Source organism: Malaclemys terrapin, chromosome 8 (assembly GCF_027887155.1).
Source record: "Malaclemys terrapin pileata isolate rMalTer1 chromosome 8, rMalTer1.hap1, whole genome shotgun sequence".
NCBI lineage: Eukaryota > Metazoa > Chordata > Testudines > Emydidae > Malaclemys > Malaclemys terrapin.
Genome location: NC_071512.1, coordinates 90,865,275 through 90,882,400, shown reverse-complemented (window position 1 = coordinate 90,882,400; position 17,126 = coordinate 90,865,275).

Genomic DNA, 17,126 nt, shown 5'->3' with positions numbered 1-17,126 from the left:
CACTGAGAGTCACATTAGCAGCTTGTCAGGAGCCCAGGGCCCAATCTTATTTGCATATGGACTTAATTTTTATTACAAATAAATGGTCAGAGCCAAAATCTTTGGTTGTACACCAATTTTTATGAGTACATTCATACCATTTGTTGGTTGCTTTAGTTGACTAGAAATAAAATTCTGCAGAAGACCAAGCATTGTCCTTAACCTGCATAAGAGGGAAAAGGTGGGGGTAACCATAAAATGCATTTATTCCTTTTCGTTGTATTTTGGACATGCTTATTTTATTCATAGGAAGTACAAGCCTGTTAGGCTAGTTCTACTTAAATAGTAACCTTAGGCACATTCTTTTTACTATGTGACAAAGAAGCTTATACAAGTGTCTCTGACATGCTTGGAATCATAGAGGATACTGTATATAAATGGCTTAATTGGATACACAAATTGTAGGGCTATCCCTCTCTCGCTGTGTAATGATGAAGATAATAATAATATTAAAAGGAAGTGTTACCTCTGAATGCTTGCAACCAAACTGAAATGTAAAATATTAAAAGGAAACAAATACTGATTTTGTATGAGTGTATTAATAATCTTAAAGCTCAGATAAATTATAATACCCATACCAAGCTATCTAGGAACATGGCACTTAAATATTAATTATTACTACTACTATTTATTTTTTATTGTGGTGACACCTAAGAGCCCCAGTCATGGACAACGAACCCAATTGTGCTAGTACTCTACAGGCTTTTCTTGAATGGAGAGGCTCTGTACGCTCTTCTCAAATAACTGATGACGGAATGACTGATCTTTCTAATTGCTTGTCCTTGGCTTTTGAGCTGAGATAGTCGTGGACTATTTGTGGCTGCTTCCTAGTAATATGCGGTGTGCTAGTCAGATCTATGAAATCTGTCACCTTTCTACTTAATTTACAGAGTACTCTATTACCAGGTAAGTTTTTTAACCCGGAGGTTGTGGTGGTATTTTAGAAGCTGCAAACTGTCTCTAAGTGCAAGTGTTTTCCTAGCATGCAAGTTGGTCTAAAAGTAGTGATCGTTACTTGTGCAGGAAGGAAATTGTCAGAGCAGCCACACCACCCAAAATGCGAGATGTGGAAGTTAATAAACCTTTTTCTTGTCCACATCCTGACATTTCAGTTCAAGACACTACATGAGCAAGAAATGCACAGAAGTCATCACAACCTGGAAATGTCTCTTTGACAAACCAGAAGGGTCTGATCCTGCATTCCTTTTGTACTCCAAATCCCTGGAATGAAATCCTGGCCCCACTGAAGTCAATGACAAAACTCCCACTGGCTTCAGTGGGTTCAGGATTTCACTCCCAGTCATGCAGAACAGGGTCCCTACAATTGAACCCAGATCTTCTTTCATCGTAGTTGAATGGGTGCAACTCAAACATGGTGTTGGTTACAAACAGGCACTGGGTGCAGTTTTGTCCTGCGTTTGACTCTAAGAAATTGCTCCATCTCCAAGGCTGCAATGGATGGTCTGTGTTTTGACAGGTATATGAAGAAAATAAATATTTCAAATACAACATGTCACAAACCTCATTCATTCATAGTAGAAATCACCAGCAACAGGATAACTTAAGCACAACTCCATACAACTTTGTTGTATGTAGAAAGATAAGATGGATGGGGAAATATCTTTATTAGAGCAACTTCTATTGGTGAAAGAGAGAAACTTTCCAGCTTACAGAGTTCTTCTTCAGATCTGGGAAATATATTCCGTATGCGTGTCTTTTTCCTTATCTCTCTGTTTTGCCCTTTCTGAGCAATTTGGCCCAGGAATCGTGCCTTCTTTTGATTATGCACAGCACCTAGCCATCTAATCCAGTATGCTGACTAACAGTAACCATACCAGATGCGTCAGGGCAGTAGTGTGGTCTAGGTTAAACATGTGTAAACTGAGTTTACTCACTTCTCGTTTGGGGAATATGGAATTTTGGTTAGGTTAGGTTAGCTTATCCACTTCCACATCACTAATTCAGACAATTATGGAATAAGTGAGAAGTATCAATAGCCTGATACAATGTGGAATAACAAGCTGATGATGAAGTTTCTTTTTAACCCCCACACCAGTTAGTGGATGGCTCATGCCCTGAAAGATGAGAGTTTATATCCCTTCTAAAAATATTTTATGCTATCTAGTGTGACAGTGGATGTTCTCATTTCCCATCTGTCTGTCTAATCTTTTTGGAATTCTGCTATGCTCGGATATCTTGTGGTAACGTTACTTATGAGTGTGGCAAGAGTTCTACAGATTATTATGAATGGTCTAAAACTATTTCCATTTAGCAGTTCTAAACTGGTTGCTTTTCAATTTCATTGAGTGTTTCCTTATTCTTCTTATTGGGAGAAAGGATAAATAGGAAGGCTTGATTCATCTTCTGTATATCAGTCATTAGTTTACATTCCTCTGTCATGTCCCCTTTCACTAATCTTCTCTCTAAATTAAACCAACTTAATCTTTTCAGCCTTTCCTCATGCAGAAGTCTTCCCATGCTGCCTCTTTTCATCCTGTCTCAGTCCTTTCAAAGTCTGCTGGATCTTTTTGTGATGGAATGATCAGAATTACATTTCAAATGTGCATTATATTTTAGGTTTTAGAGGACCCTGAAAACCAGCTTGGATTCTGAGTCAGAGAAATGTCTAATCTTCTTAAATTATATATAATTTATCTCAAATTTATCTTGCAGCAGCCTGTTCCATGGGTTACTTATAACTTGGATGTTGGTGAATTTCCTTTTATTTTTTCTAAACGCATTGCCTTTCAGTTTCATAGTGTCCTCTACTCATTTTTGTATCACAGTACAGGGCAAAATTAATTGCTTTCTATCCCTTCCATGCATTCATAGGATGTTGCAGGGCTAGATATTGTGTTAGAATGACAGCAACTATATATACACGGGTGTATAGTTAGAATGAGACCAAATATACCACGGCGTGAGTTAAGTCTCTGAGTGTTCCCAATGTGACAGAGCTATTTCCATCAACTTGTGCACACTTTGCTTGAACTGAGAACTCATGTAGTTATAATTGAAGTGTCCTGCCAAACCTGATTCCTTACTAAATAGTACAGATACTGACTTCCCTAACAGAAACTACAACAAACCCAAAAGCGCAGAAGTTAGTGATCTTGTAGATAGTTTGATCATTAAAAAAATTGTTTAAATCTTGAAGTTATTACTCATGAGAGATCCCAGATCAACAGCCCAGGGGACTAAAATTCTAGATTTAGTCAAAAAACAGGTAAAACACAGCTACTGTTACGGTCTTAATTCCCCAGCAATTAAACTCAACTCTGACATGAAGTGACCTGTAGGGGCAAGAGGATAGTTCAGTGTCCATACTCCTCCAGTCCCGGACTTCCCTGCTGAGACGCTCATTAAGTCTTCTGATCATTGCCCATCGTGAGGGTGATTTTAATGTATGAACATTTGTTAATGGATGAAGAACATTTGCTAACTTCGTGCAGGCCATCACATTGCTATTAGTTGAAAGTCATTACAATCTATAACCAACATATGTTAGAATTCATCCTGTGACTTTATGGGCATGACTATATTTGTAATCAAAAATAATATGAAGTGAGCACTGTTCACTTTGTATTGTGTTGTAATAGAAATTCATATATTTGAAAATGTAGAAAAACATCCAAAAATATTTAATAAATTTCAATTGGTATTCTTTTGTTTAACAGTGCGATTAATCACAATTAATTTTTTAATCGCAGTTAATTTTTTTTTAGTTAATCGCGTGAGTTAACTGCGATTAATTGACAGCCCTAGTAGAAATGTCTCTGTGTTGCTGCATGCATCCTACCACTGAGCAAAATCTTTACCTGCTGTCTCATGACAGCCAGACATCCTCTTTCTGTGATATAGTGCAGAGGAACTGGCTGGTGTCAGAATATGGTGTGGGAGAGCTTCTCATGCTGATGTTGGCTTTTATGATGCACAAAAGCTGTGGCCTCACATCCTCCGCTGTTGGTGTCAGTGCAGACGCAAGCGAGGTAACAGGCCCACTCAAAATTCATACTTATCACCTTGTGGAGGAACTCCTGAATAACAGACCTACTGGTGCATGAAAATATCATGCCAGTACATGACATTGTTATGACTTTCAATCTAAATATAATATAATGGCTTAACTTAGCATCATATTCTACACAATAAAGAACTTAGATAGTCCCGTTATTATTGTTTCTCACAGCTCTAATGCAATCTCAAATGGGAGGGACCTATCAGTGGATAAAGAGAGGAAAATAATAAAAAAAAAAGAAAATACAAGAAACTGTACAGTAATCCATTAAGAGCCTGGATTTTGGATTTTACCCACAAGAACAAAAACATTCAAGCTCAAGGCTTTGATATCATCCTTAACTCAGCCCCGACAGACCTTTATATGACATATCAGAAATTCTCCTGAGACAAATACAAACTTTAGGCTCAGAGGGATCGATAGAACAGTAATGATTATGGAATCTGTTATTTTGCTTCAGTTGTTGTGTTGGTCTCTTATTTTAAGTGCATTTTAAAATTATATGTTATTCCATGAAATTAAACATGCATTGTTATTACACTGTAGATGCTATGTAGAGGAGGCAGTACAAGCGTGAACTAGTGTATAGGGCACTAGACCAGTGTCAGGAGATTTAGGTTCTGTTTCCAGATCTGCAACTAACCTGCAGTGTGGCCTTCAGCCAATCACTGTGCCTCAATTTCACATCTATAAAATTAGGATAATGATAATTACCTTCCTTTGTAAAACACTTTAGGCTCTACAGATGACAAGTGCTATGTAGGAACCAAGTAGTAGTGTTATAAAACACTAAACAGAATAGAATAATTCTTCTAATAATCTGGTATTGCTTAGTTTTACCGTGCATGTATTTTTGACATACATCACACTAAAAAGGTGTCAAAATATTATTCTGTAACTCATTAGTCACAGAGAATAAACCTTTCGGCGGGTAAGTATGTTGAAGTGACTAAAAATTGGATTAAAAGACTAAACTAAAGTTTTACAATGTTAAGTAGCTATGCTGAAGCACTAACCCATAGCATTTTTGGCTTTCAGAGTGCAAGGAAAAAAGGTTAAAGTTCAGGCAGACACATAAAAGCAAAACAGTAAATAAACTGCAGTTGGTATATCAAAATCACCCTGACAACAAAGCAACAGAAAACGTCAGAGTTTCAAGTGCTTACACAAGCAGAGCATGAATGTTTATTAGAATGATATGATTCAGTATGGTCTCTAGTATTTTTTGTTAGCACTATTAAGGATTAAGTACTTACAGGGCTAGGAGGACTGAATGCAACAGCAGAGAATGAAACTAAATATGTAGTTTCCAGAAGAGGATGTGAGAAGTCATGGCTGTGGTTTTATACATTTACCTGCTTCATTGAATGTTAGCTTTACAAATGTATTCTTATGAAAACATCACTTGTAATGTCTAGTAAAAGAATGGAACAAATATTAGGACAAACACTAAACATAAGGGATTAAAAGAACCATGAACAATTAGCATCATCTATCGTGGGGGTTTTCTGGACTGCTCCCTCCCCAACATAATCCACATATCTAAGAAGTAATAAAGAATCAATCTTACCACAAAGGGGGCGGGGGGAGAGTAGCAGCAGATTCAACAGCTGTTAGCTATTTGGATTTTAGTAGATTATTGTTACAATGTCTCACAAAATCATACTCTCAAAGTTAATTCAACTTGGCTTCAGTACTGAGGTGGATGGGAGAGCAGTTGAGGGGAAACTATATTTGATACAGATAAATAATTTTTTTCTACTGCTGGATAACTAACTTGCACTGAACAAAATTGTTGAGATAAACAATAGACACACCAGCAAAGAGCTAACAGTCAGAGTAGAGTTCATTTGTATGGCATTGTGAAGCAAACCAAGTGAGCAATACAGTAGCCCCAAATCATTCAACTCAGAGTTAAATAGAATGGTTGCAAAGAAGGGAGAAGAAGTGAGGAGATGTAGCTTGAGTCTTGGAAGCTGGTTGTGTGTGCAGGAAGCAGTAGGAAGAAAATTTAACCACCTCAAAACTGGACTACAAAGGGCCTGGACAACTGAATCACTAGCATGGGGCTCTGGAGGCCTGTCTCCATGGATACCATGGTTAGTCAGGTTACTAGGGGAAAAAAAGGAAAGGGGAGTGAGAGTAGAAGCATGAGAGCTGGCAGCTGAGTGATACTAGCTCATATGGTCAAATGGGGACACGAATGGCCTGAGGATTCAAGATTCTTTGATTTCCACTTCATTTAAGCTGTAACATAAAGAGCCTTTCCAGCTACTACATGAGGCCTGTGATAACTCTCAACAGCAATATGGAGGGGAGCAGTTTATTTGCCTTTATTCTATATTTTCAACATTAAATAAACTTTGTATTATGTAAGCTACTCAGTGTTACTGCTGCAAGCTGTTTTAATGACCTTCGCTCAACTTGTGTTCTGGATCAACCAATGGTCTTGGCCTTAAGGAGTTATTGTTATTCTGGCTACCATCAAACCAAAGCATGGGAAAGGCCCATAGAGTAAGAACAGGTGCAGAATTTGGAGGGATACAAAGAAGAACGACACATGGCGCAAAACTGACTGAATTACTGAAGGCAAAGGGTAATAGTAAATGGGAATGCATTGAACTGGGGAATGGGTGTCTATGGGGGTAGCACAGGAATCACTGTCAGTTCATGAGGATGTTAAATATGGCAGGAGCTATCTGAAAGAGGAAGACAGCAGCATGTTAGTGAAATTTGCATAGCTTCTAAATTGTAAGGGGTTGCAATCATCAGACAGAACAGAAAAATAACACAAAAGGGGCAAGAGAAGTTAAAGGTATGGACAAAGATAGCAAAATGAAAGCTTGGGGGGGAAAAGGTATGCTAATATGTTAGAATGAATCTCTGCAAGTTATGTGGAGAAAAGTAATCTAAACTACATAGCCAATAGGAGGGAGAATACTGGAAAGTAGTGATGACAAGAGTATCCTTGGCATAATAGTGAATGCGAAATTAAACTTGAATTTGTAATGCAACATGATGGCACTTGGCAATATAGCCAATGCATTTTTGGGTTGCTTGAGTGGAGACACTATGTAATTGTGACAAAGTCAGGCTGGAGAGCTGCAAGAGGGTGGTCTTCTCAATATACAGAATTGCTTGTATGTTTTTGTGAAGGTTTCATGTTCCACAATGAAACACAGTCAGTCCAGTTATACATTTCATAAAATGAACTTCAGGTTCAAATAATCCATGGGAAGATCAGTCAGACACTCTACGTTGTTGGCAGCCCAAGTCTATAATTCCACAGGAGCCCTGATCCTTCACTTCCTTATTGCTTTATGTTCCACTTCTCATTCGATAATAGACTCCTGTGTTTTTTACAGGATACTTCTGTTCTCTGCTTGGCATTGGAAGGCAGGTATATTAGCCCTAGAATGATAAAGATTATTTTCCGTATAAATTGTAAAGGGATTACCTCAGGTCAATTAGGGATCCCTACATCCATATAAAGGCTGCCTGAGACCTTTAAAAACTCCTCCTCCAGTGAGAGAGAGGGGGAGAGACAAGCTTCTGCAGCCAGGGCTAGTGGCAGCAGGAAGAAAAGGTGCTCCCGGGTGGATGGCTGCTCTCCTCTCCACAGAGGAAGCTACATAACAGATTGCCTGTTTAGTTTAGAGGAAGGAGGGGCACCCCCAGGGCCAATAACAAGGCCACCCACTCTCAGGAGTGAGGGTAGGGAAAGGTATTCCCCTCAGTTTTGTGTTGAAATTGGTTTCTTTTTGGTTTTGTTTGGTGGAGGGGCACTCTTTGGGCTTGCCCTGAGGCCTGCCTGGAAAATATTGGGAAATAACCCCCCAAGTGGGAGAGTAAACACTGTCCAGAATGATTTACTCTAGGCCCCCACTGCCAGAGGGGGAAGTGCTGAGCCAGCGGAGAAGGAGGAGGTGCATTGCCACAGTAATGCAATAGTGAAGTATGTCTTTCTCTATATGGCCCAGCATGTTATCACTCCTAGAATAGAACATTCAGTTCTGGTAATGAGGTACCAGAATAATATTGACTAATAGGGGAATATTCAGAGAAGAAAAATGATTGGAAGGAGTGACTTCAAAGAGAAGTATAAATAGCTTAGGTAAGTGATGGCAATATGGTAAGTCTAGAAATATTTGAATGTTTCATGGAGGGAGAGGAATTATTTATGGTGATACAAGAAAACATAGCTAGAGACAGTGTGGCAATATTATACAAAATTAAAAAAGAAAATGTAGGTTGACTGAGGTCAAACTTGCAAGCAGAGTGTGGGGAGTGGAGATGGAAGCATGGTCGCTTGGGACTTTTCTACATTGGATTGGACAATGTGGTAATACAAAGAACAATGGTTTGTATGGCAGGGGAATAGAGTTGATGATGTATTGTGTCTTTTCTCAGATTTGTGGGAGACATAGCAAGAAATGTTCATTCTTTCAGGGTTCAGTTCTGCAAGGTGCAGAACACTCTGGCCTCAGTCTAGAAAAGTGTTTAAGAATGTGCTTAATTTTGAACACAAGTAAGCCCAGATGATTATGATTAGCTGGATTGGGGGCCAGAAAACTCATCATATTGCAGGATTGAGCCCTTAACCCCATTGGAAGGAGTGGCTACTCAAGTTGTTCTCCAGCTTTGAACTGTCCTGTGAATAGTATCTCCCAGTTCTGCACCTGTTTTAAATTGCTAAATGATGTACTGATCTTTGTAAAACTGGCCTGCATAATCCTTTGTAGAGAAACAAAATGATGCTCAGAGACTACGGTGATGAACACAGCAGAAATGCTTATAAACAAACAACTATTTACTGATTTAATTCCCTGGGAAGAGTTTTGCTTTAATCTTTCATGACTGTCTAGTGCCTCCCCTTTTTGACAAGCTCAGTATATTGTCAGATTATATCCTATATATGCATATAGGATATAATAAAAATAATTTCAATTATAATAAAGCCTTGAAAAGGGCAGTGGGGTTTGTACAGTGACCAGCACAATGGGGTACTAGTCCACAGCACTACCACAATACACAAATAAAAATAAGAGATCTAATTACTCGAGCAAGTGTTTTTTTTTTAAAAGGCTAAAGAGATTGCATCTTAATTTCTAGTTTGACTTTTTGTTTTGTTTCCTTTCTTGTCAGACTCCATAACACTAAGCTGGATTCTGATACCCTTGCTCACAATGAGGTGCTCCTTACTTCAATGGCACCACTTGTATAGTAATGTGCTACGCATTTGCTTAAATGATTATTCTGAGAAGTGAGCGCTGTTCTGATTTGGAAGCATTTTGCACCCACTTTCCACTGATACAAAGGACTACACACAGTGCCCTGTTGATGAACTGAGCCCCAACATGAGCAAGGGAGTCAGAATCGGGTCTTTTAGGAATAGTAGGAATCTTTGTTTTACAAATGGTAGAAAGACTATGTTGGAACCAACTATAATGTAAAGAACTCTGCAAATAAGAGAGAAAAATTAAGTGTTCAGTATAAGAACATGTAGAAGGGTGTGGGGGGGGGAATTCACACCTAAAATGAAACTGGGGAAATTTGTGTTTTCATAATGTATGTGGTCCAAAACTGCACCGTTCACAGAAGCCAGCGCTGTGAATTGTCAGCAGTTTTTTTTTTAAACCAACGCTACTTTGGGGTTTGGTAAACGGAGGTGCTGAGGAAGCTAAAGTTCACAGATTAATCTTTTGGAGTCTGCAGACTTTATATGCATCTTTCTCTGGGCATTCATTTGGATGGCTGTCCTGAGAATACCTGTGTTCTGAAATTCAAGCTAGTCAAGGGGACGTCATTATCAACAGTGCCCTCTTGTTGTCAGATCCTGAAAAGAGAAGCGGCAAGGACAAATATACAAGTAAATTTTTTTTTAAAGCTAAAATTAGGTAGAAATTGACTATATTTTCCTTAATGTTCTGTAGTCTGTCCTATCAGATATTACTGAGCATGTGATTATAGAAAATTAACTCTTAAAAAGCTCTTTGGAACACATAGTTTGAGGGAGGAGAAACTATAAGGCAAAGAGTTTCCAGCACATGGAAAGAAAAAGTCACATGGGATTAAGCACAGAACAAAAACTACTCTTCAAGTTTTCCTGTTATAGGAAAATATAATGACGATAGCTTTGTCTTTGTGTCACTGCTCAGAGAAAGGAAAATATTAGGTGGGAGTGAATGTTTGAGCAAAATCCTTTCAGCAATTCTTTTTCTTTCTCTCCAAATTTCTAGATTGTTACAATAGGCATCCATCCTATGCTCTGGTCACCTAGCCCATCAATATTAAAAAAAAAAAAAGGGAGCAAAAGACTGCCACCCTCAGCTCATCATCTCCTTGAGAGCGCTTTGTGTTTTTTAAACACAATTAATATTTGAAGAGTGGGCCTACACAGTACATTTTGTGTTAGGTTAGAAGTTGCATTACAGCTGTTTAAGTGGGTATGTCACGGTCAGCCTGAAGTTGGGGAATACACAGTTTTCAAAAGTTGGTTAAGAAGCAGAATTGTTGTTTCTTAACCTGTCCTTTTCCATCTTGCTGCCAATGCTCCAGCCTCTTTGCTGTCCCCAAAAGCATTCTGGTTTTTTTGGGAATATTTTTGAAGATTAAAAATAGAATGTGTCCTTCAAGTGATTTAAGCAGCTTCAGTTGATTTCAAGCTTTTAGACTGTAAGCTTTTTAGCGCAGTGACTGTATATGTACAGCACCTACCACAATAGGGTCCTTGTCCATGGCTGGGGCTCCAAGGCACTACCACACTACAAATCATATAATCATTCCGAGGGGCATGATCCAACACCCACTGAAGTCAAGGGAAAGTCTCTCATTGGAGCAGAGCCTGTAGATTCAATGAAGCTACTGCAGAGATTTTAAACAACAATCCCCCCACCCCCAATCATGGGGGGACGGACGGAAGGTATGAGTCAAAGGGCTGGCAGGACACTCCCGAGCCATATAGCTGGCCCTGCATGGGCAGATTGCCGGTAAGGGTGGTTAAAGATTGCATTAATAAATACAAGCACCCAGAGGTGCTGGAACAATTTGCATAGTGTGTGTGTGTGGGGGGGGAGGGTGCTGAGAGCCACTGAACCAAACCCTAAACCATGAATATGAGGCAAATCGCTTCAAACCTGGGGGTGCAGCCGCACCCCTAGTTCCAGCACCTGCACCCCTGAGCTCGGCACAGTCGCTCCGTTAGTTAACAGGGGGCTCAGCCGGGTACCCAACGCCGCTTACCAGCTTCAGCCGCTCCGAGTAGTTTTAACGCGGTCCCCTCCCCCGCCCTGCGGCCAGCCCTGCCCACAGCCGGTGCCTACAGGGGCAGACAGGCGCCAGGTCAGGTGCGGGTTTCCGCAGCACCGAGCTCCCCTGCGGCGCGGTTTGCCCAGGACCCGGGCAGGCAGCGGAGGAGCCCGGCACTTCCCCCAGCGCTCGAGGGCTGCGCGCCCGCGGAGCCGCCGCCAGCAGCGTAGCTCGGCCCCTAGGGGCCAAGCCGGGCGCCGGAAAGGCCGGCGGGGCGGGGCGGGCGCCGGGGGAGGGCAAGGAGCGCTGTCCTAGGTCGGCTGGTGCTGCGCGGCGCACGCGTGTGCGCGGCTCCCTGCGCGCAGAGCTGGAGGAGCGCAGCGGGGCGGCGCAAGCAAGGAGCCCGGCCGGCGATGCTGGGCGGTGAGTGGCCCCCGGGCTGTGGGGGAGAGCTGGGGAGGGGGCCGTGCGGTCTGCGAAGGGTGGGGGGAGTTTCCAGCCTCTTTCCTGGGCAAGGGTCCCCTCCTGGAGGGAGTGGTCCTGTGCCCCTCACCTGAACTCAGCTCGCTGCAACCGGGGCACAGGGGGGTCCTTGTCCTGGGCGCCTGGTGGGGGTGGGGGGGAGCAGCTCTGCACCAGGCCCCAGAGGCTGGGCTTTGAGGGATTCTCCTGCAAGGTCAGACTTTGCCCCCTCTCTCCTTTCCAAATTCCCTCCGAACAGGAAAGCTGCGCGGTGAAGGGACACCCTCGAAGGGACGTGTCATGTTGGGTCAATGGTGGAGATGGAGCTGGCCTTTCTTGGTACCTCAGGAGCTCTCCCCTGGTGACTGGAGTCACATCAGTGAAACCAGGCAAGTCGATTCTGTGATCAGAATAAAAGGACAGAGAGAGAGAGGAGTGTCTTGCCCACAGAAGTTAGAAATGGAAAAGGCCCTGCTGGATCAGCACCTTGTTTTCAATTTGGCTGAGACAAGGTTTCAGGAGGGAGGAACGACTGTCCTTAATGATAAATATATTTGAACCCATGCTCTGCAGTTTATCCCATAGAAAGTGCTCACAAACCTTTTTGAGACATTGTACTCCAGGCTGAGAATGTCTGATCTCCTTATGCCCTTTGGGAGTCAGTGCAGGAGTATTAATAAGTACTGACACTACACCATTGCTAAACGCGATTATTAGCGATTCAATAGTTATTTCTGTTACTAAGGCAGGACACCCTGCCTTTTTATGTTACAATTATGTTTATTGTTATTATACCAGTGCATATTGGATGCTTCCGCAATGCAAATATGCATTTTTTTAAATAAATTTTTGCATGGCATTTATGCATAGGAAATTAAGATATTTCTTATGCGTCTGACGAAGTGGGTATTCACCCACGAAAGCTTATGCTCCAATACATCTGTTAGTCTTAAAGGTGCCACTGGACTCTCCGTTGCTTTTAAAGATATTTCTATTATCTAATGGGTCCAATCCAGCTCCCATTGAAGCCAATAGGAGCTGTGCTGTTGACTTCAGTAGGATGATCAAGCCCAAAGTAACCATATTAATGGTTAAAAAATATTTTATACATTTATTATTTGTATTACCATTGCACCTAGGAACTGTAGGCATAGACCAAGACCCTAATGTGCTAGGTACTGTACGGAGAACAACGAGACCATCCCTGCCCCAAAGAGCTTTTGCATAACTATTGCTAAATATAAAAAATCCATATTACCATGGAATCGTTTCTCATTATTGGATTCACACTATACCCTGTAATGGGTTCTGTTGTCAATAATCCAAATGAAAACTATAAAATGTAATATTTTGAATGAAAGCTCCACCTTCAAAAAAAAGTTGGAGGTTGTTTTTTTCCCAAGACCATATGATTGTATTAAGTAAGTTACAGGTATTTTAAAACAAATTATTTAAGATATGTTTACCCAACAGCAGAATGGTTAGGCTGCCATATAAACGCTCTAGTTCCAATCATTCTGACATCTGCATACGGCTATATTCACACCTTTCTTTGCTCAACATCAACGTCTGTCAACCCACAAAAGCGAGGACATTCCATAAGTGCTGCAACTCTATCCGTAACTCCTCGTAGTCTTGTCTAGAAAATATCTTCAGCAAAAGTGCAGCTGCAGTGGTGCTACCAGCAGTGTAAGCACTACCATAGACAAGGAGCAGGCAATTTTTTCAGACTACCTGTGAGGCTAGATGATACAATAGTAAACACTCCTATTCTTGGTGTCCATTAGATTTTATACTATCAGTACCAGTGTTAGTGGTGCTGAAAAAACAGATATTAGGTTTATTAGTATAGTATTCATGATCCCTAAATACACCTCTACCCCGATATAATGCTGTCCTCAGGAGCCAAAAAAATCTTACCGCGTTATAGGTGAAACTGCGTTATATCGAACTTGCTTTGATCCGCCGGAGTGTGCAGCCCTGCCCCCCCGGAGCACTGCTTTACCACATTATATCCGAATTTGTGTTATATCGGGTCGTGTTATATCGGGGTAGAGGTGTAGTACGTGATCTGTCATACTGCATATGCTGTAATGCATGTAATGTAATGCACTGTCAGAAATCATGCTATCATTAGAAAGACATCTCAATGTTCCTATCAATGGCAGTATATCCTGCTTAGAATGAAGTTTCTGCCTGAACTCTGAATTTCTTTGCTCTTGGAATGAGAACATCAGACTTAAAGGTGAACTGCAAAGCCTTTGTGAAGGATAAACTTCACAAACTATTTAAGAAGTAAAAATTAGTTGATCACATCAGTTACTTTAAGACAATTGTAATACTTTCATGGACACACAGAATTCACTGTCATCAGCATTTCTACATATCATGTAGACTTCATAGTTGTAAACATGCATAAGTACGGGGGAGCTTTCACTTTTTCTTCATAGGTCTGCTACCTCACAAGCTTAAAGAGAACCTCAGTTATCTTTTATTCAGTCAGTGTACAGGTAGCAAAATTTCCCCTTCCTGATATAGAATCTTAAAGGGTTTTTTTGTTTGTTTTTAAAGAAAGTTTGACGTTTATCTCTGATCTCCTTTGATATTTGCTCTTACATTTTATGCTGTATGAATTTTGCGTATGTAACTTGGTCAGTTCATTTTTATAGTGCTGTCATTGTCTAGAACTTAAGCAATAAGCAACTATCCAAAAAAGGATATGAATAGATGTGTTGTTGGCACATTGACTCAGGCAGTACGATGGCTATGGTTTTGCTGTCATAAAGCAAGCAGTCTGAAGGATGTTTACAGTTACTGGGCAATTTCAGTTTATTGGAAAACACACCATTTACTTGAATCACATTAGTGCTGTGATTGCTCATCAGTATGGTAGCTGAGGATTTCAGTGACTGCTGTAAGTAAAGTTTATGCAGAGGCTGAGGAATTTTACAGTGAGACTTAAGATTTCAATTTGAAGGACTTATAATTAGTGTCTTTATGAAAGATACAGTCTTTATGAAATATATAAGATTTTCAAAAATTACAAGCCACCACATATCAATTCCCCTGTCTTTCATCCTCAGATACCTCTCAAAAAAGGAAGAGTTCACATTTCCTTGCCTCCCCCCGCCTTCCTCCCCCAAAAAGCCTGGAAAGTAAACTTCATATTAATGTAAAAATAAATTAGCAAAGACTGGATTTTCCAGAACAATGTCTCCAGCTTGTCCCCCAAAATGTCATGCAAAGGGGTCAGGATTTACAGAGCTTCTAACAGCACAAATACTTTGTTGGAAATAAAGAATTAAATCATGAAAACATTGCAATAGAAGTATTTTCATTACAAAAGGTCAAACGATAAGAGTCATAATAGATTCACTCTGCTGTAACATACCTGATATGCCTTCACTCCTCCAATATATATGTGCAGCATTACAGGATAAAGATCAATGATCAATTACTAATGGCACTTTTAGATGTTAAAATAGGATGGAAAATAGTCCTACCTGAACTTGAAATATTTAAGGCCCCTTCTGGGAATTTTCTGGCCAAAGTTCAAACACTTCAACATCATCTATATTTTAAAAGTTGTTTATTATGACCAGAACTAGTATAGGTTTGCAGTTGAAGAGACAGATATTTATAATTTTTAAAAATGTATCAATCCTTTGGAAGCTTGAAACTTAAATCTTTTCGTTTAAAAAAAAAAAAAAAAAGTGTTTGCCTCCATTATATCTGCCTGGGCATTTGTTTATTGTAGGGTAGACTTTAACTAACAGTTTGAAAGTCAGCAGTGTTTTTATCATCTGTGCTGCCTTTCATTTTGTGGAAGTGGATGGATCAAAGAATTGTGGTATTGCCAACTTCCACAATTTTATTACTAGTCTTGCATTATTTGGTGTTTTTCGTAAAATTCTAGATCCTTGTATCTCAGGATTTTGTGAGAGTCTCAGGTTTCATTAAAAAAAAAAAAAATTGTTTATGGCCCTCATGTAGGGTTGCCAACCCTCCAGGATTGGCCTGTCTCCAGGAATTCAAGATTAATCTTTAATTAAAGATTATGTCATGTGACGAAATCTCCAGAAATACATCCAACCAATATTGGCAACCCTAAAGGCTCAAAAGCCAGAAGGCAAAGAAGAACCACCCCACTTTAGTGTTTAAAAAAAATCATGGATCAGGCCCTACACAATCATGATTTTCTTGGAGTCAGCAAGACTGATTCCTAGGAGAATATAGAGCCTTTGACTTATAACCTCTCTTTTGAATTTGGCATGGTTGAACTAATTTCCTCATGCTGGAATAGCACTTCCCATAGTGGCCTTCTCAGTAGCAAGGCTGGACTATGCCCTAATCCCTAGAGGAGTTTGGAGTTAATAGTATTCTCACACTTCTTATCAAACTGTCTGTACTCGGCTAGCTTGATTATCACTTCAAAAGTTTTTTTTCTCTTAATTAATTAACAGGGAAGCTTTCACTGCCCCTGCTACCTGTTCTGTGTATAGAGGACAGCATTCTGGTCCTTTCCACAAGCATCACTCACTTTAGGGCAATATCTTGGGTCACCCAAGAAAAGTCAGAACACAGATTTTGAAGAGTGGCGGCAGACACTATGTCCCTCCCAGTCCCTCCCCCCCTCACCCATGGGCTTTCTAACCAGTGGATCATCCAGTTCGCAAGACCACTTACTGTTCTCTTCTCACCATTCACCTGTCCTGTCCATTAACTCCTTCTCCCCTGGGCTCCTACAGAGGAAAATTGCGGAGTTTAATTCTGTAGCACACAAGAGTTGCAGAGTGCCCCTACTTGGCAGGTCTTCTTCCTTGTAGTTGTGCAAGGACTAAAATATGGCAGAACTCCAGGGAGCTGGGGAATGTCACCCTTAAGAAGTAATGGATGACTAGTCCTGCTCAGATATACAAAGTTGTGGAAGAAAGGGGAAGAGAGTAAGATGTGAACAGGGTCCCTTACGCCTACTTTGCACAGGGGCTAGTCTTCAGTCTGTCCTTGTGGTTCCTAACCATAAACACTACAATGGCTAGCACTTGCTAGTGGTGCTAACCTCCACATAGCCTTTTCAGACTGTTGGGCTGGTAAAGGAGGACTAGTGGTGGAGTCGGAAAAGCATATGCTATAACCTTTTAAAGTGCTGTGGAAGGAGAAACATTTAGTCCATATGTTCCCATGGATACAGTGCCTGCCAGAAGCAGTCAATAAGCTCTCTAGCCAATGCCTCCAGTAAGCCACAATTTATCCCTGTGTGTGAAAGGATTATTTTTTTTATTAAATATTGCAACAAGCATCTTTGGATGTTCTAAGTTGCAGATGTTGTAACATCAGGAGTATTTTAATATATTGTTTT